We start from the raw sequence: 16,154 nt of genomic DNA, 5'->3' as shown, positions 1-16,154 counted from the left end.
TGGCAGAAACACCCCCTGACCCTCCACGCCCTATCGCAAAATGTAATGCCCGTGAAAAGGGTAGGTGAACACAGTGTTATATAGAACATAGTCCTGAGAGCACGATTGAAAATGAAAACTAGATATAGTGTATGGTATAAACTATGCACCAAAAAGTGTGATATAAGATGAACCGGGCGTGAAATATAATATGCAATACGTTGTGCGCAATGACAGATTCATTGGAGAGCGCGAGATAGCACAGGCACTAGCGCGTGCTATGCGATATGCGCCTTGGAGTGTAATATGCACAGGGCAGTGTTGTGTAACCTAACTAGTCTCTAAAGTTGTAATATAAAATATGTGCTGTGGAGTGTAACGTTGCATATGCACTGTGACAAAGATATGGATCCCAGATTGTAATATGTATGGCATAGCACTGTGCGTTATAACATAGGCATCGAGGAAGGCACGTTAGATGGGGCAATATAACCCGTGCGAAGACAAGTGTGGCATGACATATTCACGGGGTGGTGTTACAGTGCACATGGGCTAGAGAGTGTCATTGCATATGCACTAGCTGGTGGAATACAACACAGAGGTGTGTGGCACTCGGCAGGCAATGGTGGGTGTAACACAGCATTGGGCTCTGCCAGGAGCGCGCTGTGACTCTCAAGTGATGTTCGTCCCCTTTCCAGAGAGTAAAATAAAAAGTATTACACATCCGGCAGTGGATGTGTGTTTTATTAACCGTGAGGGGGGTTTCTTACATAGTTTTGGTCGAATTTTTGTCGAATCCCCTTTGAATGGCTTGGTGTGCATGTGTATTAAATGTGCCCGTCAATAGCTACCCATATTTGTATAAATAAATGACAAGGGTGTGTACCGGGATTAGGCATGGTAGGGCATCAGACATGACAGAGCTTCACTAGTGGTGTAAATACATTCCACGTGGATTCATTGTATCCATAGTCGCCTTTTAATGAATATCACTCAAATCGTCATGGTGATAGGTACGTACGGTTTGTCCAGCATGTTCTAGGTGAGTCTATAAATATATATTTTTTTAAAATAATAAAAAACAGTGGCCGGCACTGGGGATTGGGGTCAAAAAAATATAATTAGGAGACAGGCCCTGGGGGATGGGGTCATCAGGGCCAATAAATTAGAATAAGAAGGGGAACCACACAGCCCCCCTTTTTAAAAAATTAAAATAAATAAAAGACTGGCATCGTGCCGGAGGCCACGCCCCCTCCTTGCAGCACTCTGCAAACACGCCCCCTGGCGAGTTGTAAGTTGGAGAATTAATTCCTCTTCAATACTGAGGGTCCCTGAGGGCCAACTAGCCCAACAGGCATCTCCAGTATGCGCCAGGGAGCTGCGCTGCAGACAGGTGTTCTGAGGCCAAGCCCCTTTTTACACCTCTCTGCAACGCAGCTCTGTGGCGCTTACTGGAGGTACCTAGTGGTCTAGTTTGACCCTAGGGACCCTTAGGATTCAAGGGGACTTAATCTCTCAACTTAGAACAGCCACAGGGCGCGTTTACACAGTGGTGAAGGGAGGGGACGGGGCCTGAGGTGACGTATGCAAACACGCACTATGGCACGTTTTAAATTGGGGATATAATTTCCCTTCAATACTGAAGGCCCCTGGGGGCTAACTAGCCCACCAAGTGCTTCCAGTAAGCGCCACTGAGCTGCATTGCAGAGAGGTGGTCCAGGCTGTGCCACTTTTTACACCTCTGTGCAACGCAGCTCTGTGGCACTTACTGGAGGTACCTAGTGGGCTAGTTGGACCCTAGGGACCCTCAGGATTCAAATGAACTTAATCTCCCAACTAAAAACGGACACAGGGCATGTTTACACAGTGGTGAAGGGAGGGAACGGGGCCTGAGTTAACGTGTGCAAAAACGCCCTGTGGCCTGTTTTAAGAGGTAGTTTTAATCCCCCTGCCCTATTATATACTAGGGGCTTACAGAGGAGGTCATGCTAATCACAGGGGGACCCCAACGCATAATGTTCCCTAGTGCATGTAGGTGTTTTCACTGTATTCTAAGTGTCTTTTAACATAGCACTGGCTCTAGGACTGGTTAGTCAGACCCAGTTACCACCAGTATCCGTCTGAAAAAGTTGAGGGTACAGGATGATTTTGCAACAAGGAGTCTTTCTGCTCTTCTTTTTGTTCTTTCTGCATGTTATCCTTCTTCCTGCACTTTTCTTCGTCTTTGAGGACTTCTGTTGCTTCTTTCTGCACTTTTTTTTTTCTTTCTGTGCATTTTTTCTTCTTTCTTCACATGTCCTATCTCTGTAGGCATAGTTAGAAATTAGCATTTAAAAAACCTTTGAAATTCACAGAAAAAAACATAGGTTTCAAGCACGTTATAGTTAGGAATTAGCATTTAAAAAACCTCAGAAATTCACTGAAAAAACTATAGGTTTCAGGGGTGTTATAGTTAGCTGGACTTTTCACTTGTCCAAAACCATTGAAATTCCCCCGTTATAGTTAGTTCAGGTAACTATAACTCGCACGACCGCAATGCACTGCTGATGACGTCACATATTACATCACTCATGACATGGTCAGTGACATCACTCATGACATCACTGATGACAGTTGCCTTAATAAGAGAAGCATTCAGAAGAGTCAAAATATAGTCAAGTGGAATGGAGGCTAAAGTGCAGAGAATCTGCGGGGGCATGGGATCCAAGGGAGAACCAGATTTGATCTCTGCCAGCAATTTCTGAAAGATGGGTATAGAAATGAGTTCCCACTTATCTAAAAGGGGCAAAGAGGCTTGAACAGGATCATCCTGAGGAGGTGTAAAATCATGATTCTGTAAAGGTGGGCTAAATAAAGCCGATGATGCAACTCCAAAGCCTGCATAAATGTTGTCAATTTTCTGCGTGAAAAAGTCCGCCAAGGAATTACATTGAGTGCTATCCAGACAGGGGGCTTTGGGAGCACATGACATACCCGATAATTCCTGAACAGCTTTAAAAAGAGCTTTGGGGCGATTCTTAGCTTTCAGTATCGTGTCGTTGACGTGATTGGCCCTGGCAATATTACACAGAACGTGATATTCATGTAATGCACGTTTGTAATTTTCTTTTTCAGCAGGAGAGTAGTTTAACCTCCAGATACGCTCCAGTTTTTTGCAGCGGGACTTCTCTGTTTTTAATTGTTCATTAAACCAAGGGGCAGGTGAGTGAAGAAAATTATGCTTACATTTATGAGCTGGGAGGCAGAGATCAATTGCGGAGGTAAGCCAGGTGCTAATTGTCACAGCATCGTCCGTAGGAATGTTAGAAAGGGGAGGCAAGGTCTTTTCAAGGCAATTATTAAGGCGCTCCACATTAAGTCTTTGCCAATTTCTATGGATTCTAAGAGAGTAAGGATTATCGACAGAGCAGGTTACACCCACCATCTTAATAAGGAACTCTACAATAAAATGGTCAGACCAAATAATTGGTCTGGGGGGTAGACAGGTTACAGTATCCAAATTAGTAAAAATTGGATCTAATAGATTGCCACCTTTATGAGTCGGACCAGAGTTCCGGAGACTTAAATTAAGGGTGGCAAAATCCTGTATAAGATGGATGCTAGTAGAGCATAGGGATCGTTGAGATGGATGTTCAGCTCACCTAGTAGCAAGAAATTATTAGATTCCAACAGAAGAGGAGCAATAAGCTCAGGAAGAGCAGCTGCCCATGCGCTGGACGCACCAGGTGGGCGGTACACAAGGGCACCAGACAAAGTAAAATTAGGGGATAGTGACAATTTAAAGCTACCTGCTTCACAATTAGGGATATTGAGATCTTCTCACTTACAGGAGTAGCACCTCTTGTAAATAATAGCAATGCCACCTCCATCCCTGAGAGTTCTGTTACGTCCCACATATGTGTATTCATCGGGGAGGGCAAATGCAAATGTCAGGTCCAGAACAGTCATTGAGCCAAGTCTCTGTCAAAAACAAGGCCGAAGGACTGGACGAAGTAAGGAGGTCAAATATATCCCTTTTGTGCTTAGGCAAGAATCTACAATTTAAGCTAATAAAACTAAGGTCAGGAAGAGGGTCAGAGGGGTGAACAATCACAGGGGAGGGAAGATCATTCCAAAAAGAGGAGGAGGGGATACACAGCTCCGAAGGGAAGGATGTAGGAGCCAAAGCACATGAAGGGCAGGACACCGGGGCGTCATAGCAGCGCAAACGGGAACAATGTCTACCAGGTGGCGGTCGTAGGTGTTCTGCTCGATTTTCCCGGCCTTCTTGTGTTAAGAAGTGATTGAATGTGACTTCAGTCTCTTACCATTCAAGCCTAAGGGTTAGAGTAGTGAATGGAGCCTATTTACTAGGCACTTCGACATGATTCTGTGCTCTTCCCCATAGATCAGGGCTTGCACACATAGCCTAGGGGATAGATTTGTTAGTATTAGGGATAACCTGTCCTGTAGTGAGGGTATTTCATGGAGCTGTGCTGAATTCAGGCCTGGTAGGCCTCAAACGGGAGAGACTCCATCTTTCTTTCTGCTCCAGCAGTTTGGGATGATTCTAGGTCAAAAGTAATGTTTTAGTTATGAGGTGTTATTCGCTTGGAGAGAACCGGTTCAGGCCGGCCCTTATCGAAGGATTGTATTTTTCTTCATGCCGAAGACACTACATCAGGCCGGCCGGCTGGGAACGTGTCCTTGGCTTTCAAAGGACACCGAAAACATGTACTTCTGTTCAGAATAACATGACTTGCAAGAGTATGGTAGTTACCCCCAGTTACTATCGCACGATGTTACTACCTGCCGGATGGCTTTTCTCATGTGGTAATACTTCTTGGCCATATATCCCCGCAAATATTTCTGGAGGCCCTTGTGCCATTACTAGACTGAGCTTGCTCATGTTCTCCTCACATCCGAATGCCAACTCTCGTGTGATCCGAGATACAGTGAGGTTACAGGAGGATTGTGACTCATCTTTGCATTTATATTCCAAGTCTGAATACCTTAGCCTGGCTGTTTCAATTGTTGGTGTTCCTGCTTTGGCAGTTTATAATGCCAAATCTATTGGGAAAATGGCCTGCTGGATGGTAAAATCCATCAATCATACTTCTACAATCCTGTCTGACATGCTATTAGACGCCCAGGGTGAACGAAGGGCTATTTTACAGAATCGAGCGGCCATTGATTATCTTTTGCTTAAACATGGACACGATTGTTCTGATTTTGAGGGTCTTTGTTGTTTTAACTTGTCGGATCATACAAAATCCATTCAGGTTCACATTGATAAATTACATGACTTGACAGAAGAAGTTAGAAAACACATTGACCAGGGCTGGTTTGACTGGCTCTTTAATTGGTTACCTGATTTGCATTTGTTACGTCAAATATTAGGAGGTATTCTGATTGCTATCGGCATTTTGATTTCTATCTGTTGCTTTATTCAGTGTATTCCTTCACTACTTCAATTCTGCACACCTGGTACTAGACATAGATCAGTTAGTCTTGTTTCATATTATTCTTCCACAGATGTTAGTTCTGTTTAATGAATGTATAATAGACTGAAGTCAAGGGTGAAATGTTCTGCTCGATTTTCCCGGCCTTCTTGTGTTAACAAGTGATTGAATGTGACTTCAGTCTCTTACCATTCAAGCCTAAGGGTTAGAGTAGTGAATGGAGCCTATTTACTAGGCACTTCGACATGATTCTGTGCTCTTCCCCATAGATCAGGGCTTGCACACATAGCCTAGGGGATAGATTCGTTAGTATTAGGGATAACCTGTCCTGTAGTGAGGGTATTTCATGGAGCTGTGCTGAATTCAGGCCTGGTAGGCCTCAAATGGGAGAGACTCCATCTTTCTTTCTGCTCCGGCAGTTTGGGATGATTCTAGGTCAAAAGTAATGTTTTAGTTATGAGGTGTTATTCGCTTGGAGAGAACCGGTTCAGGCCGGCCCTTATCGAAGGATTGTATTTTTCTTCATGCCGAAGACACTTCATCAGGCCGGCCGGCTGGGAACGTGTCCTTGGCTTTCAAAGGACACCGAAAACATGTACTTCTGTTCAGAATAACATGACTTGCAAGAGTATGGTAGTTACCCCCAGTTACTATCGCACGATGTTACTACCTGCCGGATGGCTTTTCTCATGTGGTAATACTTCTTGGCCATATATCCCCGCAAATATTTCTGGAGGCCCTTGTGCCATTACTAGACTGAGCTTGCTCATGTTCTCCTCACATCCGAATGCCAACTCTCGTGTGATCCGAGATACAGTGAGGTTACAGGAGGATTGTGACTCATCTTTGCATTTATATTCCAAGTCTGAATACCTTAGCCTGGCTGTTTCAATTGTTGGTGTTCCTGCTTTGGCAGTTTATAATGCCAAATCTATTGGGAAAATGGCCTGCTGGATGGTAAAATCCATCAATCATACTTCTACAATCCTGTCTGACATGCTATTAGACGCCCAGGGTGAACGAAGGGCTATTTTACAGAATCGAGCGGCCATTGATTATCTTTTGCTTAAACATGGACACGATTGTTCTGATTTTGAGGGTCTTTGTTGTTTTAACTTGTCGGATCATACAAAATCCATTCAGGTTCACATTGATAAATTACATGACTTGACAGAAGAAGTTAGAAAACACATTGACCAGGGCTGGTTTGACTGGCTCTTTAATTGGTTACCTGATTTGCATTTGTTACGTCAAATATTAGGAGGTATTCTGATTGCTATCGGCATTTTGATTTCTATCTGTTGCTTTATTCAGTGTATTCCTTCACTACTTCAATTCTGCACACCTGGTACTAGACATAGATCAGTTAGTCTTGTTTCATATTATTCTTCCACAGATGTTAGTTCTGTTTAATGAATGTATAATAGACTGAAGTCAAGGGTGAAATGTTCTGCTCGATTTTCCCGGCCTTCTTGTGTTAACAAGTGATTGAATGTGACTTCAGTCTCTTACCATTCAAGCCTAAGGGTTAGAGTAGTGAATGGAGCCTATTTACTAGGCACTTCGACATGATTCTGTGCTCTTCCCCATAGATCAGGGCTTGCACACATAGCCTAGTGGATAGATTCGTTAGTATTAGGGATAACCTGTCCTGTAGTGAGGGTATTTCATGGAGCTGTGCTGAATTCAGGCCTGGTAGGCCTCAAACGGGAGAGACTCCATCTTTCTTTCTGCTCCGGCAGTTTGGGATGATTCTAGGTCAAAAGTAATGTTTTAGTTATGAGGTGTTATTCGCTTGGAGAGAACCGGTTCAGGCCGGCCCTTATCGAAGGATTGTATTTTTCTTCATGCCGAAGACACTACATCAGGCCGGCCGGCTGGGAACGTGTCCTTGGTACAGGGAGGTACAAGAATTTGGTGGGCGGCAGGTTACGGGCCGGAATTTTCCATGAGGAAATGCACCTCTATATTAGTGAAAGTTTGAGGCAGTTACATGTTCAGTCCGTAGGCGGCATCTAGCCGTTAGCAGTAAAGCTACTACTTATTCCAGGGAAGACAGACGCCATCTTGAAGGCGGAGAAGAACCGAGAGACAGATGCTTTCCTAACAGAATAGCCAGAGAGGAGAGAGTAGCCGATAAGGAAGAGGTCCCAGTGACTCGGAGAAGGGTGATTCCAGGCGAGCCGAGGCACAGACGAGAAGGGAGCCTAGATGACCACTGAGCGCAGGCTACATACTACTAAGGTGATGTCGACCCTTTCTTATTAGAGTGTACAACTTAATCTTTCACTTTTCTTTGCAGGTTATGTGTTATATCGTAATGTTATGTGATTGTGTATGTAATGAGTAATAAAGTATCCAGTTTGTAGTGAACCAACATGCGATGCGTGTTCTTGTATAAGAGGGTAGCCTATTCTTCTAGTCAGCTGCGGCTACATGAACAGATGTTAACCCTGAGCAGGTAAGTGGTAACTGAATAAAGGAAAGAGGAGCCCCTCGAACCTGAGAACAGGCTATGCCCGAACTGGCAATCCTTGTGTGATCTGATGAATAGTGAGACTGATTCCCTTTTTGTATGTTATGGTGATCATAGGATGAACTGTCGTATGAGACTGCCGTCTAGGTAGAGAGGTCTGGATTCGTAGGGGATCGCGAGGCCGCCGATTGTGCTGATACTGTCGTATGGGCAGAGAGGTCTGGGTTCGTATGGGACCGCGAGGCCGCCACTTGTGATACTGTCGTATGGGTAGAGAGGTCTGGATTCGTAGGGGATCGCGAGGCCGCCGATTGTGCTGATACTGTCGTATGGGCAGAGAGGTCTGGGTTCGTATGGGACCGCGAGGCCGCCACTTGTGATGCTGTCGTATGGGCAGAGAGGTCTGGATTCGTAGGGGATCGCGAGGCCGCCGATTGTGCTGATACTGTCGTATGGGCAGAGAGGTCTGGGTTCGTATGGGACCGCGAGGCCGCCACTTGTGATACTGTCGTATGGGCAGAGAGGTCTGGATCCGTATGGGATCGCGAGGCCGCCGATTGTGCTGAGACTGCCGTCTGGGTAGAGAGGTCTGGGTTCGTATGGGACCGCGAGGCCGCCACTTGTGATACTGTCGTATGGGCAGAAAGGTCTGGATCCGTATGGGATCGCGAGGCCGCCGATTGTGAGGTCTTGGTATGCATAGTAGGAATCCCCTGTCCTTAGGTGATAGATATATGTGGTTGCAGGATTGTAAATAGGTTCTAGGGAGGGGGTAACGTTCTGGCTGGGTTAGTGAGGCTCTGATGAGCGGGTTCTATCTGATCCGAAAACCCAAGCAGAACAGTAGGCTATATAAAAGAGAGCAGGAATACATGAATCTGGGAAGCGTGGAGCCAGAAGCAGAGGGGGTGGCCCTAGGTCCCGTCTGGGCGCGGACGGGCGCAGACGGGCTTGCACCATGCCCCTCTTTATGCACCATGCCCCTCTTTATGCACCTCCTCACACCTTTATGCACCTCCTCACACCCTAATATAACCTTTGATACATCCACTCTAAAATACAGACTACCATTTTTGAAACCGTAAACACACCAATACCAGTTACTACATAATCACTCAATAATTCCTAGGTCTACGCGCGTGTCCACTCATTCACCCATACAGTCACTCATACATGCAGTCACTCATCAATACAGAACTATCAAATGCACTCATACATCTATACACTCACACACCACCAATCATCCATAGAGTTACTCACACACCTAGTCAGTCATGCAAAGAATCAATCACACTACCATTTACTCACCTATACAGTTATACACATACCACCTCATTTATTCATACAGATACTAATACATACTTACTATCTTATACAACCACTGATACACACTCATCCATACAGCCACTCTTACAATCACTCACTCTCAGATAGTCATTTATATATTCCAACAATCACTTATACTGCCTTTCATAGATGTAGTTACTCACACATGTTCCACTGAGACATCCATTTACCATACACCAACACACCCATACACACACTCACCCAACCACACAGCCCTTCACACATGCAGTCTTGAACCCATACACCCATTGAATCACCTACTCACACATCTATGCACACATTCCCCACCCACCCAAACAGACACTCAGGCACCCATACAGATACTCAGACAACCAATCAATAACCATAAAGACACTCATATAGCTTACACACCAACTGACAGAATAAACAGACATTTACACAGTTTACTCACTAACCCATGCATTAAGTAAGACACATTTAAACACTAACTTACACAGTCAGTCATGCACCTACTAAATCATTCCTTCAGACATTCATACACCCACTCATACTTCAATACACCTTGGCATATATATATATCTATACATATATATCTATATATATATATATTCACTGAAAAACCATAGGTTTCACACATGTTATAGTTAGCTGTACATTTTATTGATAAAAAACCAATGAAATTCCCCCGTTATAGTTACTGTAGGCAACTATAACTCACGCGACCGTAATCCTCTGCTGATGCTAATACTGTATTTAGACACTTATTTGCCCATGTCTTCTTCCAATAAATTTTAGCTATACATATATTACAAATATTTTTTTTTCATAAAGACACATATGTCATCAGCAGAGGATTGCGGTCGCGTGAGTTATAGTTGCCTGCACTAACTATAACGGGGGAATTTCAATGGTTTTTTACGAGTAAAATGTCCAGCGCGCCCACTTTACACAGTTAGTGCCGTGCACGCACGGTGGGCACGCGGTGCGCTATGCGCACCGCGTGCCCACGTTACGCTGGATGGGCCATGTACGCATGATGCGCTTCGCGCACCGTCCGCACACGGAGGACATATTATGCGCTTCGTTGTGAAAGGTAATCTATTAATTGTTCATTGATGTTATATGCCATGCACAAAAGGTGCCATGCGGGCAGCCTTTTGCACACGGGGGGGGGGACTATGTGTATAATTTTTTTTTTGTAATTAATTTTTACCGTACGCGTAATCGGCGTTTTTTCGAAAAGAAAAAAAATTGAGTTTTTTGCCTTGGGGGTTCTTGTGGGACACCTTAATCAAGGCTAGGTGGTTGGGAGCTGTCTAACATGTCCCTTTACATGTTTTCAACCTTTGTTGTAACTCCCCCCCTCAGAGTCCGAGAGAGAAAATGGCGGCCGCCGCTTCCTGGTTTCGACCGATTCGAATGTTTACTAAGATCTAACTGCCAATCAGAATCGCGCTCGCGCACGGCACCGTACGCGTATGGTAAGCTTACCGTAAGCGCACGGTAAGCGCACCGTAAGCTGCCACAGATATATATATTGATTTAAATGCTATTTTCTCAGGAACTACTGAACAGATTTACACCAGACCTACAAAAGGCACTTCCTTGACCTGTAGACTACCTCTCTGCCAAATTTCAAGTAACTCTGTTCAGTTGTTCGGGCTGTAGCTGTGTCTAAAGGTCCTATGGAAAAATGCATGGGAAAAACGCGTTTTGGGACCCCCCTTTTTTCTCAGCCCCCACTTGACGAATCCCCCCGAGACTTTCAGGGTAGGAGCGGAGCATATGTGTCTTTATGAAAAAAAAATATTTGTAATATATGTATAGCTAAAAATTTATGGAAGAAGACATGGGTAAATAAGTGTCTAAATACAGTATTAGCATCAGCAGAGGATTGCGGTCGCGTGAGTTATAGTTGCCTGCACTAACTATAACGGGGGAATTTCAATGGTTTTTTATCAGTAAAATGTCCGCTAACTATAACTTGTGTGAAACCTATGGTTTTTTCAGTGAATATATATATATATATATATATGTGTGCTGCTGTCTTCCAGTAATAAAGATTGAAACTACGCTGGGTGTGGCGCCTTCATACTTCGGGTATCTACGATTGGCATATATGTGGTCTGCCCTGGCCACGAAGGTTGCCCCACTGCGTACCCCAGCAGGTCCACGCGCCTGTGAATTCAAAGAGCGCGAATGGAACGGCGTTTTCTCTGGTGAGACATGAACGAGCAGCAGCCCAGCCAGACTTTAACCAGCGACCTAATCGGATTTTAAATACTTCAGGGAAGTGAACGGCAATATCCACTTGGGATACAAGAACTTACCTGTACCACAATGACCAGAACACCTTGCAAAGACACGCCCATTGGGGCCTGATTCACTTCAAAAGATCGCGAGTGCGATTCAAACTAGCACAGCTGTTTCCTCCTCGACGAAAGCCAGTGAACAAGGGAGATTGCTCCTGAAACGCGTATGGCACGAAGGATTAAGCTGCGAGGGTCTCGCTGTGTGTGCTGCTGTCTTCCAGTAATAAAGATTGAAACTACGCTGGGTGTGGCGCCTTCATACTTCGGGTATCTACGATTGGCATATATGTGGTCTGCCCTGGCCACGAAGGTTGCCCCACTGCGTACCCCAGCAGGTCCACGCGCCTGTGAATTCAAAGAGCGCGAATGGAACGGCGTTTTCTCTGGTGAGACATGAACGAGCAGCAGCCCAGCCAGACTTTAACCAGCGACCTAATCGGATTTTAAATACTTCAGGGAAGTGAACGGCAATATCCACTTGGGATACAAGAACTTACCTGTACCACAATGACCAGAACACCTTGCAAAGACACGCCCATTGGGGCCTGATTCACTTCAAAAGATCGCGAGTGCGATTCAAACTAGCACAGCTGTTTCCTCCTCGACGAAAGCCAGTGAACAAGGGAGATTGCTCCTGAAACGCGTATGGCACGAAGGATTAAGCTGCGAGGGTCTCGCTGTGTGTGCTGCTGTCTTCCAGTAATAAAGATTGAAACTACGCTGGGTGTGGCGCCTTCATACTTCGGGTATCTACGATTGGCATATATGTGGTCTGCCCTGGCCACGAAGGTTGCCCCACTGCGTACCCCAGCAGGTCCACGCGCCTGTGAATTCAAAGAGCGCGAATGGAACGGCGTTTTCTCTGGTGAGACATGAACGAGCAGCAGCCCAGCCAGACTTTAACCAGCGACCTAATTGGATTTTAAATACTTCAGGGAAGTGAACGGCAATATCCACTTGGGATACAAGAACTTACCTGTACCACAATGACCAGAACACCTTGCAAAGACACGCCCATTGGGGCCTGATTCACTTCAAAAGATCGCGAGTGCGATTCAAACTAGCACAGCTGTTTCCTCCTCGACGAAAGCCAGTGAACAAGGGAGATTGCTCCTGAAACGCGTATGGCACGAAGGATTAAGCTGCGAGGGTCTCGCTGTGTGTGCTGCTGTCTTCCAGTAATAAAGATTGAAACTACGCTGGGTGTGGCGCCTTCATACTTCGGGTATCTACGATTGGCATATATATATATATATATATAAATCTATTTTGGGTTGAAATTCGAGAGTGCGTCTTCCTTGAGGATTTTTCAAGTGTGGATTATAATTCCGGGAGGCCTGCCCGGCGCGATGCACCACCTGTCTACGGGACAACAAACTCCAGCAAAAAGGTCGTTCGTGTGTGGATATATATATATATATATATATATATATATATATATATATATATATATATATATGTATCCATATATTACCTACTGGCAGTCGCCAGTAGGTAGTTATAGTTAGGACCTATTTTCCATAGGAAATCCGCAACATTCTATTTGGAATAACGTTGGCGTCGATTGATGAATCTTCGCGAAAGTTTTCAAACTTTTGGCCAGCTCCGGTCCGCCCCAATCCTGAAAATATCACGGTGCTTCGTCAAGCGGGGGTCAAGAAAAAAGGGGGGTCCCAAAACACGTTTTCCCCATGCATTTTCCCATAGGACCTGTTGACGCAGCTACAGCCCGAAGTGCAGAACGGAATTACACCAAATTTGGCAAAGAGGTAGTCCTCAGTTCAGACTCATGCCTTTTGCTTAAATGGTGTAAATCCGTTCAGTAGTTCCTGAGAAAATCAAAAGTAAAATCACATATATATCTGGGTGGAGCCTAACCACACATCTCATCGTGAGATCTGATTGGCTGTCAACACTTCATCCAAGAAGTGTTGGCAGCCATCTTGGAACCAAAATACATGATAGCACCTCATTAAAAAGCATTGCAGTTAATAGAAGGTTTTAAGACTTTAGTTACATTATAAATCATTTGTTGATGGTACCATACTCATTTTAGGAATTGTGGTGTGTTCTAAAGTGATTTTACCATGTGAAAAAGCCTTCTGCTGTGATATCATGAATCATGTTTGAGAGAAAACTATTTTCTCATGCTTTTCCCATGAGGTTTGGAAGGTGATCTATAAGCTAAACTGAAAGCATATTTTCTGTAAATTCACATTATCTTTCTCAGTCAGGTGAGAATGAAGTCTGACATTCTCAGTAAAACATATACATCCAACAAGGGCAGAGACTGTCAGTTGATTCCTTTGTGTTCTACTGCAGCTTCCCAAGGTTTTCTAAAGAACAACTAGAGTGCTAACAGTCCTACTTATGAAAAACGTATGGCACACCTGAAGCCATCTTGGTTGGAATAAAGTGGTAACTCTTAAAACATTTAATTTAAAAAGGAACAAAATGAGGGGGTTCATTTCTCCATAGAAAGTATGATTAGTGCTGCAGAAAGAAAAATGAGGGCACATTTTGAGTGACTTTTCAAATCCTCTTCTATTTAATTAAAAGATTCTGACATGCAGACTGAAACATGCACTTTTAATACCAGCAGCAAACTTCCCTGGTGAGCAGTAGCTTTACTACAGTGATCTAATAAGCAACTAAAGTGCTATCATTCTGAATTTATGGCAAATGTGTGACACATCTGAATGCCTTCTTGATGGAATCAAAGTAAAAAACTGAAAGTATTTCCTACTGAAGAGACTGTGGTAAATGAGAAATTAGGAAACATCATAACAAATAAGTCTCCCAAAATGGCCACCAGAGACAAAAGAGCCCAAATGTAGCCCAAATATCACCCAGATGTAGCCCAAGTATAGGCCAATGACAGAATGTCCCAGAGTGTTCTAACGAACAACTAGATTGCTAACAGTCTTACTTATGACAAAAGTATGACACACCTGAAGCCATCATGATTGGAATAAAGTGGTAACACTTAAAACATTTAATTTACAAAGGAACAAAATGAGGGGGTTCATGTTGCCATAGAAATTATGATTAGGGCTGCAGAAAGAAAAATTAGGGCACATTTTGACTTCTCAAATCCTCTTCTATTTCATAAAACAATTCTGACATGCAGACTGAAACATGCACTTTGAATACCAGCAGCAGACTTCCCTGGTGAGCAGTAGCTTCACTACAGTGATCTAATGAGCAACTAGAGTGCTAACATTCCGAATGTATGGCAAATGTGTGACACATCTGAATGCCTTCTTGATGGAACCAAAGTAAAAAACTGAAAGTATTCCCACTGAGGAGACTGCAGTAAATGAGGAAATTAGGAAACTTCATAACAAATAAATCTCCCAAGATGGCCACTAGATACAAAAGAGCCCAAATGCAGCCCAAATATCAACCAGATGTAGCCCACATGTAGCCCAATGACAGAAGTGTGCAAAACACTTATTTGTTGTGTATTTGCAGTTTTATATAGTGCAGACTTGTCAGGTATTGGAGTGCTTTACATGAGCATTGGTTATATCACACAAGATCAAATTCATTTTGGTTGTAGACATGGGGAGATTAAGTGATTTGACCAGAATCACAGAATGTTGAGCTGAAGCAGAAACTCCAACCTGGTTCCCCAGTTGCAAAGTCTGCAGCTCTGGAAGTAACACCACATTATCTCCCCTAGGTGCAACATTTAATCAAGTGGTCAACTGGATAAAAAACCATAAAGATTATAAATAATTTAAAAGTTCTTTGTCGCTATTTGAAAACTCAGAAAAGATGTCCTCATTTTAGTTTTTTAGAGCATTAACCATAATTTTGATGCAAATAAGACCCTCTCATATATGTAATTTCTGAAGGAAATACTCTAGGTATTACAGTTTTGAATATTGATTGAATGAAGATGACGTCAGGCGTTCCACACTTTTGTAATAAATATAGAATGTTAGCAATCTAGTTGTTCATTGGGTTACTGTTGAGAGGCAGAGGCCAGGGGCACGGACTCTGAAAATTGAAGGCAGGTAGGAGAGTGCGGAGGCAACAATTTGACCACACTGGGTAGGCAGGAAGGGAAGTGGCAGCACAACAGACTATGGAGGGCAGTGGAAAGGGGGGCAGGAGCAACAAACCAACAATACAGGACTGGCAAGAGAGGCTGTGCCAATATAATAGACCATTGTGGGCAGAAGGAAGAGGCAGTGGTAGTACAACCATACATGCCAATAGACCCGTTTCAGCCAGGAAACGTCCAATGTTTTTAAGCTCAAATGGGCTTTATTTGATCTGTCTCCTGTCTACAATCTCCTCTTTTTCAATGTAACTCAAAGGGGAATATCAATACCCCAGTTTTTTTTCAAAATCTCCCTCTTACCAAGTTCAAAATGTTCGCAAGTATGGTACATTGGATCATGGTAGGCAGGAGGAATTGGGGTAGGTACATGGACACGGATAACAGAGGAGAGGAGGGACATGGAGAGGTGCACCAAACTGACCCTACAGGGCAGGCATCAGGGTTTGCAGCAGAACAATACACCACACAGCGCATGCAGGACGGGAGTACAGCAAACCAATACATAGAAAGCAATAGGGAGGGGACAGGACCATGCACATGGACAACAGAGAACAGAGGGGAAAGAG

Source organism: Triturus cristatus, chromosome 5_1 (assembly GCF_964204655.1).
Source record: "Triturus cristatus chromosome 5_1, aTriCri1.1, whole genome shotgun sequence".
Taxonomy (NCBI): domain Eukaryota; kingdom Metazoa; phylum Chordata; class Amphibia; order Caudata; family Salamandridae; genus Triturus; species Triturus cristatus.
The sequence above is the reverse complement of the archived record's forward strand: the minus strand, read 5'-3'. Positions refer to the sequence as shown.